We start from the raw sequence: 15306 nt of genomic DNA, 5'->3' as shown, positions 1-15306 counted from the left end.
AAAGCAGCTTGAATATGACTTCACAACGAGGTGTGTGTCTGTTATTCCGTTACAACTTAAATCACAGGAATGTGCCTTTTAAGGCAGTTACACCATCAGTTAAACTGAGCAGCCAGGAAAGGTCAAAGCAGTGACGTATAATCACTGAAAACAACTGTGATGTTTTGTTAAAACCTTGTTGACTGTTGAAATGTCAGTTTACACAAGTGCTGAAACAAGACGAAAAGTCAGTTGATAAGTAAGCGCCGAAGCAGCTGTTTGGAGCGGTGGTATGGGCTGTGTTTATGCCTCCTGACAAGAAACCTCTTGTGGCCATGTGAATAATGACAGCACTCTGGATTTGGAAACAGCACGAGGATTGTCACATAGTTTGAGTTTGAGAGGAGGTTGAGGTGACTGGATAAATGTGTCATTTTTGATACTGACGACCACATTTTGTGTCCTGTCTTCTATCAACAGTCAGCGTGGATTTTTTTTTTCTAACCACGGAGGTTTCTTGATTCTACCCATGACTATTGCACTTCACTAACCATATTCATGTAACTCACTAGGTGCTTCACTAAGTGCCATGCTTTTTTTTTAAACCAAAAGTGTTGGCTTAGGTTTGTCTTACCTCCCACAAACACAAATGTGGAAATACCAAACGGTCATGTGACTTGAACCATGTAAGCATTTCAAATTTGCCTGCGGCACAAAGACACCTGCCTTTGGACAAAGAGTCTTGTCTGGAAGTATTTTTACATTTTTACTAGATTTTTCTTCTTCCCTTTTCACTCAGTGGTTGGTTAGGTTTAGGCGCCAAAACCACTTGATTACCGTTAAACTGGACCCTTTTACAAAGTTAACCATAGGTTATAAAGCTTAATTTTCTTGGTTCCCAGCATGCCAAGTTCACCCCAGTCTGAAGGTGACAACACCAGCAAACATTTTATGTGCATTTATTTGTATTGTTTTGTGGTCAAGGACAGCCTCAGGAATACTAACACAATTTACTTCACCTTCCGCAAATCCATGATTTGGTCCTGTTATAGCCTCAAGTTTAGTATGATGGCCATCGTAATCTTAACTTTTGTAGCCCAGAAGTCACAATATTTGAATTGAAGGAGTGAGTACCAACTTAACTTACAAGTTGCATTGATACGGAGCTGTGAAAAAAGTCTTTTTTACTGATTTGCATATTTCAGATAATCAATCAAAGTTTAATACTAGACAGGTAACCTGAGTAAATACAAAATGCAGTTTGTTAATTAATGGTAGCCCTCCCACACACACACACACACACACACACACACACACACACACACACACACACACACACACACACACACACACAACACAAGTACAGCTGACAGATAATACTTTTATTTTTACAGTTGTAGTTATAGACACACTGGCTACAACAGACGGTGAGTAAATAAAACACCTTCACCCTCCCGGGCTTCTAGAGAAGTGCGCTTATATTAAATGTCGATAACCACTAAGAAAACCACGTCTTACAGATTTAAAAATCAGGTATAATGCTTCTCCAAACAGTACAAGACCATTTATGGATAAAAGCAATCCTGGCTGGTTAATGAGGACTTTTCAGGTCATGATAATCGGTACAGAAAGGACACTGAAAGCCCATTTTGGAATTGTACAGCATGTTTCAATGCCATGCAAATCAAGCAAAGAGCAGAATGACTGAACTGAATGACTCATTACAGCAAGGTAAGGGGCTGCAGAAGGCCCTCAGAGCGCAGACCACCCACTCATATCACCCATAAAGATAGCCAGCTCTTCAGAAATTTACTGCTTGGCCTGCACTGAGGGTGAAAAATGGTGAAAGACGAGGATTTTTAATGAGACATGGGTCAATGAAATGTCAGAACTGGACAAAGCACTGAGAAAATGCTTTAGAATGCAACCAAAAATTCAGGCTTTACAACTTCAAAGGGAAATTGTGAACTTGAAATGATAACAAAAAAAAAAGACAACTTTTGTCTTATTGGTAATACTATAACGACTCTCTGGCACCTAAAGAAACGACAGATAGATAAATTATCTAGTATTTCAACTGCTAAACAAGTGTACTTCAAAAACAGAAAAATGGTACAAAAAAGCAGTTCATCTGCATGAAGGATGTAAGAAACTTTTAGCTGTCCACAGAAAACCCACTGGACCAGGATTGCTCATTCACTCATCTCATTTATTCAACCCAGGGAACTGTGCAGGAGCTTCATGTCTGCCACACAATGTGTCCTTGTGTGATTCATTGCACCTGTACCGCCGAATGTCCTCCTGCCATGAGGGAACTCGGCAGTAGCCTGTGCGAGAGAATATGGGTCACATTGTGCACAGAGATGAGTAGGTTATACTACATTCTTTGACACAACAAAGACATCCAGCAGGCCTTGTGATGCCACAGGAAGTCTTTACTGGACACCCCTGTCCTCAGTGTAGGAGCATCATGCGGTCATACAACATGACTTGTGTGTGCTACTGTTGTTTTTCTTGTGTTCGAATTTTTTTTTTTTAAAAAAAAGGAGAAATACACTCACTTACATGCTAACTGAAGTAGTTGTGCACAAGTTATTAGAGGAGCTTCAGTTGTTTAATTTCATTTTGTTTACTTGCCTTTAGCTTGTTTTGCAAAATGGAATTCAAAGTTCTTCACGACTGATTAACAAATCAGAAATTACTGCAGACTAATAGTAAAAGTAAAGTAAAATTTTATTTATATAGCACATTTCTAGATAAAAAAAAAATCACAAAGTGCTTCATAAGGTATAAAATAAAAACAGACAAAAGTTAACAAGTTAACTAATGACATGGGAGTAACGTAAAATGACAAAAGGATAAAAAAATCAGCCCAAAAATTAAATAAAAACTGGTGAAATAACCTCAAAATGACCTTTAAAACAACAACAAACCCAAAACTATCCATCCGTCCACGTTTATCAGGATCCTGCTTGCAGGGGCAGCTGCCACCTCTAGCTCTCCCAGAGAGATACTGAGACATTTCCAAATCAGCTGAGAGACATAATCTCTCCAGCGTATCCTAAGTCTGCCCCTGGCATCTTCTCCCAATTTGAAATGCCTGAATTCGCTCACCTAGGAGGCATCCAGCAATCACCATAGACAGATAACTGAACCGCCTCAACTGGCTATTTTGTTATGAAGGAGCAGTGACACCTTCCAAATGAGTCCTGAGCTTCTCACCTTATCTTTAAAGTGCTTCATGAGTCTTAAAATACTAACCATTTTTGTAATTGGGTTGCATCACACACTGAGGAGAATTCTCCATTTTTCTTGCAGATCTCAAACATGCATATAGTAAAAGCTTAAAAAACGACAACATAACACACTAAATATTATCATCAAGGTCATCATCACAGATGGAGAAAAGCACCTCCTTGCATATTATCATAGAGGTGAAGATGTTTAAAATTAAAAGTGCAGTGAAACAAATTTCCTTAATGTTAGCGATACCTGCAAAAAAAAAAAGCAGTTGACATCTACTGTCTATTTTTTGGTGAGAACTATAGGTAAGATTTTAATTGTTAGTAATATCTGTTAAACATCTGTTCACCATTTCTTAGCAACATGATTATCTGATGACACCTTTGCAAATTTGATCGTCAAACTGCCACCTAGGCTGTCCCGGTACCAAGTGCACTTTTGAACACATAAATGTCCATGGGAAAACTGTAGTGGGCACAGAAGTCCAATAATGGAACGCAACTCCGGTTGAGACTCTGGGGACTCCAGCAAGGCCAGGTACTCTAGATTGACGTTCAGTGCAAAAGTACAAGTGATGGTCAGGATTGCTTCCTGAACTAAAGGTACTCAGATACCAACTTTTCATCCACTGGGGAAAACCCCAAGATTCAGGCAGTGGGCCAGGGAGACAAAAGTAAACCTACCCCTTCCTGCTGCCTCTGACTGAAGGCAACTCCAGAGTGGAATAGAGTCTGGTTGCAGAACCTGAGCTGTGCTTTGAGGTGAGCCTGACTACATTTAACTAGTACCTCTCAACTTCATGCATTAGAGAGATTGCTCTTCTCTCACCTCTCTGGTGGGGAAGGACACTGTCCCTCCTGTGGGTGGTAGTCCATGTCTCCATGGCCTAAACGGGCTAAGGCTCAGCCACCAGGTGCTCGCCCTTGAGCCTCTCTCTCAGTCTTGGCTCCAGGGTGGGGCCCCCTTGCTTTTGTAATCTTTATAGCAGTGTCCAGAATTGTTCTTAGTCTGGCCCTGCATCCAGGACCTATTTGCCTTGGGGAACCATGAGCAAACATAGCCCCTGGTATCAGTCAGGCACACAAGCCCCTCTGACATTATAAAATGGCAATACAACATGTACAATGATTAAAAAAATGACAAAAAAGACCTAAAGGTCAACTTTTAAGCCAGTAATTGGAAGTGTTTGCTCCATTGCTCTGAAGCTAGACATATAAAAACAAAGGAGGTAACGATTTAAATAATATGCAAGTATTCATTTTTCTTCAGCTCATAGATATTACACCACATAATAACTGCAGGCCACATGTACTTCCTGATGAAACTTTGAAGGAAACTGATGTCTAATAACTTCAAAACATTTGTCATCAAAAAGTCACGATTTATATGCAGGCATCAAACTTCTAATAAGTTTTACTTCACAGCTGAGGAATTGAAATGAGAGGAATGGATGCACTTGGTGATGGCCTCTAATCTCCAGAATACTAATAAACAAAAAACAGAGCAATATGAAGCCTGTAATCAGTTTGCAATCAGGCGGGACTATGAAGTGTGCAAGAACATCTGAAAGCCTCACTCAGAAAATCAGGGGATCAGTTTGCTCTCCGCACAACCAACTGGTACAATGTAACAGATGGTTCAACAGGGAGTTGGAATTGGGACTTACATATTGATTGATGCTGTAATGGATTAACTAGGCACGATCCCAGATGAGTCAAAACCCATATTTTTATTTCATATTTTTTTAAGAAGGGTACTATAGTGGATTCAAAAATCTTTGCCAGTCTTTTACTAAAAGTAACATAAAAAAGTTGTTGACTAGTGTGACAAGATTTCTAATAACACATGTTTACACTTCTTGTGCACACAAATTAGCAATCTGTACCATCTGACTACTTATTTAATTGTGTTTATTAAATAATTCCGACACACCATTCACAGAGCAGAACAAAACAGTCTGTTAGCCAAGCATCTACATGTGTGTGAGTATAAGTGTCTGTGATGTGAGGATGCTGTTGTTTCCCGTCTGGAGTCTTCATCCCACCTTGAAGTGGAGTTCTCAAGTTTCTTCAGTTCCCTGCTCTTCGGGTGCATTCGTCATCTAACTCTGTACCTTGCTGGATTTCGTTGTTTACTGTGTTTCGGGATTCCGTTTCCCCCTCACCGGAGCCATTCCTAGTGAAGTAGGACACTGTGAGGAGTTTCTTCTGCAATGTTCGCTAATTTTCGGCCATTCTGTACGTTCCTTCCCCAATGATGCCTTCTAAGCTCTCTGTTATGGTGAGTTTACTGAGGGGAAGAGTACTGGCATGGGCAAAGGCTTTTTAAAAATTTTGACCTTTTGCAGCCTGCCCATATGATGCATTTGTGGCAGAGCTGAAAAAGACATTCGCTCACCAAGTGTCTAAAGGGGTAGCAGGAACTTCCGGTGCCCTCGGCCTAACACCATCTTGAAAGTTGACAGCAGATTTGGACCCAGACTAGGTAAGCCCAGCTCAAGAAAGCCGATCAAAATAAAAGGTATGTCGATCATCATCGTCTTCCTGCACCCAATTACTCACCTGGACAAAAGGTGTGGTTGGCTGCAAAGGACATTCCCTTAAAGTCCGTGAAACTTGCACCTTGCTACATTGGACCTTATAAATTAGATACTGTGCTCAGTCATAGAGCAGTCAGGTTCAAACTGCCTCCCTCTCTGCACATCCCTCCAACATTCCATGTTTCCCAGATTAGGCCTGTGCACTCAAGACTGTTGTTTTTCTGCATGAATATGAGAAATGAGAAGATGCAATGTTGAAAGTTTTGTTTTTGACTGGTCAAGAAATATTTTGACAGGTCATTTAAGGAATGGAAATGTTCCAGGATGACTACAGAGCAGATTCATGGATGTAGTGAAGGAGGACATGCAAAGAATTGGCATGACAGAGCAGGATCCTGGGGACAGAATGAAATGGGGGCAGTATGACAACCCCAAAGGGAGCACTTGAAAGAAGCTGCATAGCAAGAGAGGAATACTTATGATTTATTTTGCTTATCCATTAAATATATAAAAATAAAAACACTACTTTTAGGCACTGCAAAGCTCCATACTTACTGAAAATTACACTGAAAAGACAAATATGTCACTGGAAACTGACTGGGATGGACAAGACAGCGCTCACATCCAACAAAAATAAAGAATAAACAAAATAACAGCTCAATCTGAATGTGATGATTTTAATGATAAAACACTATATTATGATTAATACCAATGGGCTACTGACACAGATATCCCATAAGGTACACTTTATAAACCACTGATCTAAGGAGCTTTTTATTTGTTTGTTCTTTTTTTTCTAACAAAAGAATTGGATGAAGAGCAATCCTGTATTTCTCCATATTTTTTCTTTTTGATAAATGTTGAGACATTAAGAATTGTTAGGACTGTTATTTACGCTGGTGATTAATTATGCATGAACCTTTAAAATAAAGTCCTGTGGTACAGCAACAGCTTCTTTTGAGTCCTGGGGGTTTAATCATTGCCAAACCAATCAATATCCACTCAGCAGCTATCCAAACAGGTTTTACTGGTTTCCTTTGTAATCACCCCCATCATCCCCCACATCCCCACATAAAAAAAAACCTTTCAATGTGAAATGGAAATTGTGTAGTTCTATTGAATTTGCTCTTTAAAGAAAAGGAACAAGGAAATACTACCTTTCATACCGAACAGTGCTAAAAATATATATATATATATATATATATATATATATATATATATATATATATATATATATATCAGATCATACTGAGAGGTTTTGATTTACAGAAATGGAAGACTGTGAATATGAACAGGTCACAATCTGACCTACAAAATGTATTATTGACATTACCAGCTATCTTAAGGTCCAAATTTGGAACAGTAGTGTGGGCATGACCTGTATTTTTGAGAGTAATGGCTAAAAAGACACACAGTGTGAGTGCAGCACACACACGGCAGGTTAAAGCTGTGTTTGTCATTTAGAATGAAAAAAGAAACATATGACAACAATAACTTCAGTAAAGTGACAGATATGAATATTTGATGATTCTGAGGCAGTGTGTTATTTGCAGCTGTAGTGCCTTTTAGTTTTTTGTTTGTTCTTTTGTTTCTTTATTCTTTTGGATGAGCACTATTTTCTCTACTGGCCTTGCAAATTGAATTTCCCTCAGGATGATATCTGGCATTGCATCATGCGCTGAGGCCGACTCTGAAAGGAGGAACTGATATGCACACTCCACTGATTATTGATTTCTGTTCTGCTGAGTCTTTCCTCAATAGTCCAAGACTTTAGTGTTTTTGCACAGGGAGATTGTCTCCTTCGTTTAGCAGAAGGACAGTGAAATAATCTATAACTTTACACTGAAATGTCAATACTACATGTCACTGTGCCCAAACGTATGGATGTATTGTTAAAAGGTAGACATTTAGCACTCAAGTTTATTAGGCTCTAAATCCTTTATTGCTTTATCTGTATTTTTAATGATGCTGCAAATTTTTCGGTTAATCTCTAGCTTTAATTGCTTTGTCCAAGAACTGCCAACAGTAAGAAATTTCTCTAGGGTGAAAAATGTAATCTAATGGCTTACATGTTTGTGAGAAGAAACTGCTCCATATGACTCTTTCCCAGTGTCATTTCCTCTCAGAGTGTGACTGAGGCTGCTGATAACAGGTTCTCTAAAAGGGAACAGCAATCCATTCAGGAAGAAAAGTGTTGCTACAGAGGTAGACCGACAGTTTAATTTTTGCAGTATTGATTGTGTTGTCATGCACATGATAGTATACTTAATATTTACTCTCCTGCAAATATTTGCTAAAGTGCAGCCTGACTACATGAAAGAAGCCCAAGAGTACGCTAATGACAAAATGCTAACACTGACAGCAAATTACTCTGGCTGTGACTGAGCTTCTAGGTGCGCCTCGCTCAATTCATCTTTCCCTGTCTATCATTGTCTCGAACTGAAATTCATTAAAAATGGGGGTGGGGATGATGCAACACAAGGTGGGGGTGAGGATAGGGGACTGGGAACTGAGTGGGGGTTGGGTTCACAGGTGCAGCCAAATTGGGAGGTGCCATTGATAATGCCGTCCTCACATCAATTATGGCCCAGCTGAGTCATGGTGTCCATACATATTTCATGACTATCAGCGGATGCAAGTCAGGCTGCTTAAATCTCTCAACTTCCACCCTTCCATGCGTCTTTCCCCCACCAATCTCCTCCCCCAGGGCTCAGATAAAAGGAAGGCTTGACTTGTTAGCACCCTGCACCAGTTATTTCTGGACATGAAGGTGGGGTGCCACAGCAGGGGGGGCAGACCAGCTTCACCCTGTACTGCAGGAAGCTCCTACCTCTATTTGTCTTTGTCTGCCAGCCAGTCCCCTGTCTGCAGGGGGATGGAATATGTTAAGATCCGTCTATGAGAAGATCTACCTGTAATCGGCTCAGCCTTTTGTCTATTTTGCCATATATGTGAATACAGTTTTGATTTTTAAAATTCACCTGCCGTTTTTTGCTTTTACCCCATCTCACAGTGATAACTGTTGTTTCTATTTCTTTTCCTTTCTTCCTAATTATTTCCATGCTAATACAACTGAAACCCTCTCATCCACAGCACTGCTGTGGATGGAAGCCATTTTGGTTGAAGGGTGCAAGGACCCTGCAATTATGGTAGTGGGGGTTGGGGGAGTGGAGTGGGTGCTAGAGGCTGTTGGCTAGGAGCCGAATGGTAACGCTTTGTAGTCTGTTTTCAACCAACCATGTGCTGTTCCAGAGAGATTCTACCTACTGAGGTGAACAGTAGACACAGCAAAAAAATATGTCAAGGAAAATAAACTATTTTTAATCATATTTAATGCTCTAACCATGAGTATCTATTGTAAAAAAGCAACTGCTCTCTTCATGAAATTTTCACTGCAGCAGTTTAACAGACTGGGTTGCATTTCAGTCGTCAACCCTAATGGCCAGATGTTTCTCCGATTCTATAACAAAGCACAGATTAAATTGCATGTGGCAGTGCTGGACACACTGGAGTTGTCATTATTTTAGAAAAGAAAAGTGTTGATGATATTTAACGTGGCTTGAAGCATATACTTGCAACACCACTCATTATAGTTTGTAACAGATTTCAGTTGGTGCACACGCAAAAGGATCTCTTGCCTTTAAAATGCTAAGCTCAGAGTGTGTCCTGATCAAACAGATCAAAGACTCTTCTCAACCTGTAAGGAGACTTTTTAAAGCCCCATAAATCCTTTTTCTGGTCTTGATAAAGTTTAATGCAAGAAGATAAATTAATTCTTAAGCTTGAAATGTCACCCTGAGAGGCGAGAAAGGAGGCAGTGATGTTGGGACCAAGGATGATACTTTTTTCAGCCATGTTGAAAAGAAGAAGTGAACTTGACTTCTGTAGTTTTCTTTTTCTTTGATTTGAAAAAAGTGGTACGGTTTAAAGTGAGTTTTTTGGGAGAATGAAGAGATTTGTTAACTGTCAACCACCCAGACAGAAGATTTGTTCTTTAAAATTGGTTAAAATAAGCAGTAATTTATAAGTCATTTGTCTAGTTATGAAATCGTTCTTTTATTTGTTTTATTTTATTGTTACAAGAAGTGATGGCATGAAAGATTGGTTTTGGTTTATACATCTCCTGCTGTCCCTAGAAGGAGCTTTTATTTTGAAGATCTACAGGAAGTTGTGCATTTACGGTAAGCTAACATATTGCACTTGTGTTAATTTTCTTCATGATTTACAGATAATTACTTTTGATGATGCCATTTCATAAATATTATTTTACTATTATGTCTGTCATATCTAAGTCATTAGAGTATTTTGTCATTTTTCATGTTAAGTGGCTGAGAGGAAACTTGTAAGCTGTTACGCTCATATTTTAATTTGTCCAATAATTGTATAAATGTGTGTGTATTGCAATGATGTTAGTTAGGCTGAAGAAATTCTAACATCAGTTACAATTTAATGGGTTAGCTGAAGAATACCACACATTTTCAGGATGTTAAATAGTTGCAACAATGATTCTTTAATTGTTGAATTTATAATTCACTTGAATGTTGTACAAGAGAATGTAAAATAAACTGTAAGACTGTAAACCTGCTTGTAAATACAGGTCAGGTCTTTTATCAAGCTATGAGTACCGTGAAGAAATTCCAGTGATTCCACTAGATGGCGAGCCTTCCAGTGTGAACTCCATGATCCAGATCTGCTCAACCAGTCTGACCATGAGTGATTTATCTGGCTTCTGGTAGGATTCCATCAGTTGTCCCGACTGGTAACAGTGAACAGACAAAAAGAGTGCACTCCAAACTTTGACTACACAAGGCGTGAAACTACTGTAGACTGCAAACTCTATAGACTTGTAAATTTGCAGACTTTACTTTTTTATTTTTTGCAGCCCCTTCGTTGCCTGACCGACAGATTGTTCCCTCATCCCGTCTGTTCTCTCACTTAACTGACCATCGACTCTATACAAGTCTGAAAAAAGATAGACCCCTGATGGATAAGGTTGTAACCTAACCAAACTGACTCTTGGCTGGGGGTTTGAATGACCCTGCATTCACTTTTGAGTTTTGGTGTTATTTGCTGGTTTAGGCAACAAAACTACTATGTTAGGATTAAGAAAACTTGGTTTGGATTTAAATATATTTTTTCACAGTTTACAAATATTTAAAAACATAATTTTCTAGGTTTTCAGGTAGACAGACTTTACCCAATTAAAAGGCAATGACACTGGGCCTTTGTCCCTAGCACAACTGCACTAACATTTTGACTCTAGGTGGTCCATTGCTGGTAGTTGGTGTATTTTGATTAGCAGTTGCTTTGTAGTGTTACGAGGTGGTGACCCCTTCTTTTGTATTGGGTTGAGCTACAGTTGAGAGTTTTACTCAGACACTGAGGAAGACTTTCAACAGGCCTGGCAGGGTTGATGTAAAGTGCTGTAGAAAATAGTACTAGTTTGGAAGTCTCCATTACAATGTCTGACAAATTTATCAGCAAACAAGCTATCCAGGTTCTCCAACGAGTTAAACTGGGTGTGTTTCTAGTTTTATTTGTTTGTTTTTAATCAGTAGAGGGTTTGCAGTGTACAGAGCAGTATAATCCTTTTAATGTAAAATCTAACATTCACATTCAAGTTATTTTGGTTCTATGCTCCACTGTGTGTTCTAAAACAGCTGATTATTGCACTAGGAAATGCAATTCTTGAGCAAGCTTTAGTTGTGGACAAAAAAGGAAAAAGAGATTTTTACACCGGATACCCCTCCTGACACAACCCCAAAGGGATTTGTGTCTCCTCCTGGGGATCTTATACTTTTTTTAAGGGAATGTGAAAAACACTACTCTATGGAGCCTCTTATGAATATAAATACAAATGTTGAGTGCAGCTGTAACTGTACTTTCACCAGAGATGTTTGTTCAAGAGCACTCACATGCTGAAACACGTCATTTTGACTCCTGGGTCTGATGGCTTATTGGATTTGTATGCAGAGGTTGTCTGAAAAACTAATTCCAGTCCATTAGAATATAACAAATTTTCTAAATTACTTTTTGATAAGATAGGATACAAATACAGGCACATTATTAATGTTTTACATCCAGTCATAAAACAGGCTTCTGTGTTAAAACAGCAGAATATGACTTAATAGGGCTGTTTAAAATGTATTTACTGGTTCTGACGGAGGGAAAGTTCACAACATTATTAGCTCCTCGCTAAAGAAAGCTTCTTAAACAGAATGCTGTGTCCTCTGTAACCTCTGATTGCTGCTCCCCCATCTGTTAGAGCTCAGAGGACTCACCCTCCACACAATGTTTAGCTGTGTCTGATGCTTTGTTACTAACATTGTGGTGAAAAGCAACCCATCGCTAAGACATGAATCACTACAAAAAGCTGCCCACAGTGAAGCGTCTTCCAAATGTCAAAAATTCCTGAGATAGCTTTCTTTTGATTTGTCAATATAAAGTTGGACACAAGGCCACACACACACATCAAATGTATCAAGAGCGAGACATGGAAATGGCGTTACATTGTGATATGTGTACTGGCATGTTTGAACTTCACTTGCTAGGGGAAAAAAAAAATCCCTTTTATGCTACCCTGAAATCTGCTGAAAGAGAAATTTGTGGTTTTGGCCTGTAAAGGTTAGAAAAATTGATTGTATTACTTCTCTTGAAAAGTTGTCATATTTTGAACTGAAAATCAAACCTTCTCACCCAGAAATTCTGTTTATAGATTTCAAAATGTACTTTTGTGGCCACGTTGTTTCTGGATTTATTCATTTCTTTTCCAAGGCAACGTTTTTTTGGGGGGTGGGGGTTCCAAGCATAAAATTACATGACTGTGACACATAATCATAGATGATTAAGTTTAGGCAACAAAAGCACTTCTGTTGAAGAAAGGAAAAGATGGTAGTTTTGGGTAAATGTAAATAAACAGTGTGTCTAAAGTATGTGTAAATTTCTTCCTGTTAAAAGTCTCTTTTTAAACAATATTACAGTGTTATCAGAATGACAATTTTTGAAATACTCAGACAAGCCCACTAAGAAACAAGTTCAATTCAAAGTCACCTTAATCGACCGTTTTGTCATTCTGATGCTCAGTTTTAACTTCATCTTGACTATGTGTCTTGACTATGTCTAAAGACACTTGGCTACTGGCATGTAATTGGCTAATTAGCTATTTGTATCAAAAAGAAGTCTAGCAATTTGTTGTCAGGTTGGTACTATGAGTGTACTGTGTCACTCTGTTTTGTCATTCTATTCCACATTGTTCTAATCGGCTAAAGATGTAGGTGGTGGCTATGTTCATCTGTTACTGTCAGTCAGGCCTGTAACAATGTCCATAGTAGAGGAAATGTTGTCCATTTCTGGATCTGTGTACAAAAACCATCAAGATGGTTAAATATGTTTTTTTGTTATTTGACTTAAATTCTTTAAGTACTTTAATTCCACAAGAAAGGTAATATGTATTTTAACACATACTTTTACTGTATATAAACTGACTGGGAATGTTGTAGAGCAGGGGTGGGGAACTCCAGGGCTCAAGGGCCGGTGTCCTGCAGGTTTTAGATCTCACCCTGGGTCAACACACCTGAATCAAATGATTAGTTCATTGTCAGGCCTCTGGAGAACTTCAAGACATGTTGAGGAGGTAATTTAGCCATTTAAATCAGCTGTGCACGACACCCACCCCTGTTGTAGAGTATGGTAAAAGCCTTGTACCAAGTTATGTTTTGTGAACAGAAGCAGTGTGTGGTGTTCAATCAAAAGTTTAAAATAAATCCCAATTGGACAGGTTTTCCAATTTGATCCTGGCACTGCGTATTTACCCAAAACCAGAAGATGAAGTTGTACAGGAATTCAGGTTTATTATTACAGCTATACTGAAATCAAGAAGTTAATTGTTTTGTTTATTTGTTTAACCTACTAGTAAAAGAAACAGAAAAAAATATGTTTGGTAAAAGTTGCTGGGTGTAAACCTGCAACCACCAAAATAAAACATGAGTGAATACATTCTGTAAAACGTCTTTGAATGGAAAAGTGGAATTTCAGGAGTTTATCCAAAGCATTTTTCACCCACTTGGCAGATGTGATCCCATCAAGAGGCTGTGAGTTTCACATGTTGTTTATTTGTTTGTGTTAAGCTCTGCGTTCACAAATGTTGCTTTCCAAAGACATTACACACGACACAACTACTGTGATTTTTTACTTTATTTACATCTACAAATAGGCTTTGTGAAGACATATTTGATGATTTTATGTGTTCCGCATAGATAAACGTAAGATAAAATTGTTTACTGCAAGAATTCATATCTGATTTTTGCATTAAGATGACTTTTAATAGCTAAGCAATAAAATTACTAATTTACAGGATTAACAAGTTAAAACAGTGTAAAGAAATAAAATTAAAGGAGTCTATAGTTATGTTTACTGGTATAGTAACTCCTTTTGCCTTTAGTATTATGTTCCTAAGAGGAATTTAATCAGCATATTGCATATAAAGATAACTACTAAGTGGGCATATGTACAACTGTTACTTAGCACTTGTGTGTGTGTATGGGTGAGCAAAGAGTGAGGTTGATACATGTGGGCGATCTAGTTTTATGCTGGCAAGGCCAAGAAAAGGGTTCATGGGAAAAGGCTATGTTTATTCTGATTTGGACACAAAAAATAAACGTGCCAACAGATGTCACGTTGGGAATTCTCCATGGAGCACAGATGTAGTGTACAACAGATTGTGTACGCACATATGTTTCTTACACAGCTTCTGTCATAGCCGTTTGCTGTTAGGCTTCAGCTGAGTCCAGTAATAAATCCACCAAATTCCATTTAACTAATGAAATTATTCAGAAAGTAAATGAAGAAACACTTAACAGTATAAGGAGACTTTTAAATATTAGGGAACACAGTGCAGTTTGGATTGTTTGCAGTAAATGCTGTTACCACTGATCAATGAGGAGAAAGAAAATTATCATATAATTGTTCAAATGTCTTGTCTTTGCCCCATTATCATCTACCTCATATCTTTCAGAGCGTACTTCCTTAAGCACATAAGCTCACCAGGCAAATCTTTTTGCCAAAGGAAATAACTTAGCTCAGTGTGAGTAAAAACAGGAACCATTATGACTTTCAACATTATCCATAAAAATAACAGCTGGTGCTGCATTAGTAGCCATAACAGTCCTGTGTGTGTTTCCTGTAAAGGGTCAAAAGGTATGTTGGAATGAGCTCCCTAGAAGCTGGCATATAATTTATGGATATGAGAGCTGCAGTTTTTTCCGATCGTATCAACCGTTGGAGGTAGGTGTACCTTTTTGTTAACAGAGCTTACTATCAAATGCCTAATGTCAGAAAAAATAATGAGTGCAAAAGTAATAAGACAAAGTTTGCATAATTCCAGAAAACTGTCAAAAGAAAATACAGTTTTGTGGTCATAATCCACCCAATACAGCTTCAAATGTTAGATGCTGCACAAATTGAAATGAACAGTTAGCACTCAATGCCAATTCAGAAACTGATACCGAGGAGGCTGCAGCAAGATGATGAGATTATACCAGGGCTGA

The sequence above is a fragment of the Rhamphochromis sp. 'chilingali' genome (assembly GCF_963969265.1).
Source record: "Rhamphochromis sp. 'chilingali' genome assembly, chromosome: 13".
Classification (NCBI taxonomy): Eukaryota; Metazoa; Chordata; class Actinopteri; order Cichliformes; family Cichlidae; genus Rhamphochromis; species Rhamphochromis sp. 'chilingali'.
The sequence above is the reverse complement of the archived record's forward strand: the minus strand, read 5'-3'. Positions refer to the sequence as shown.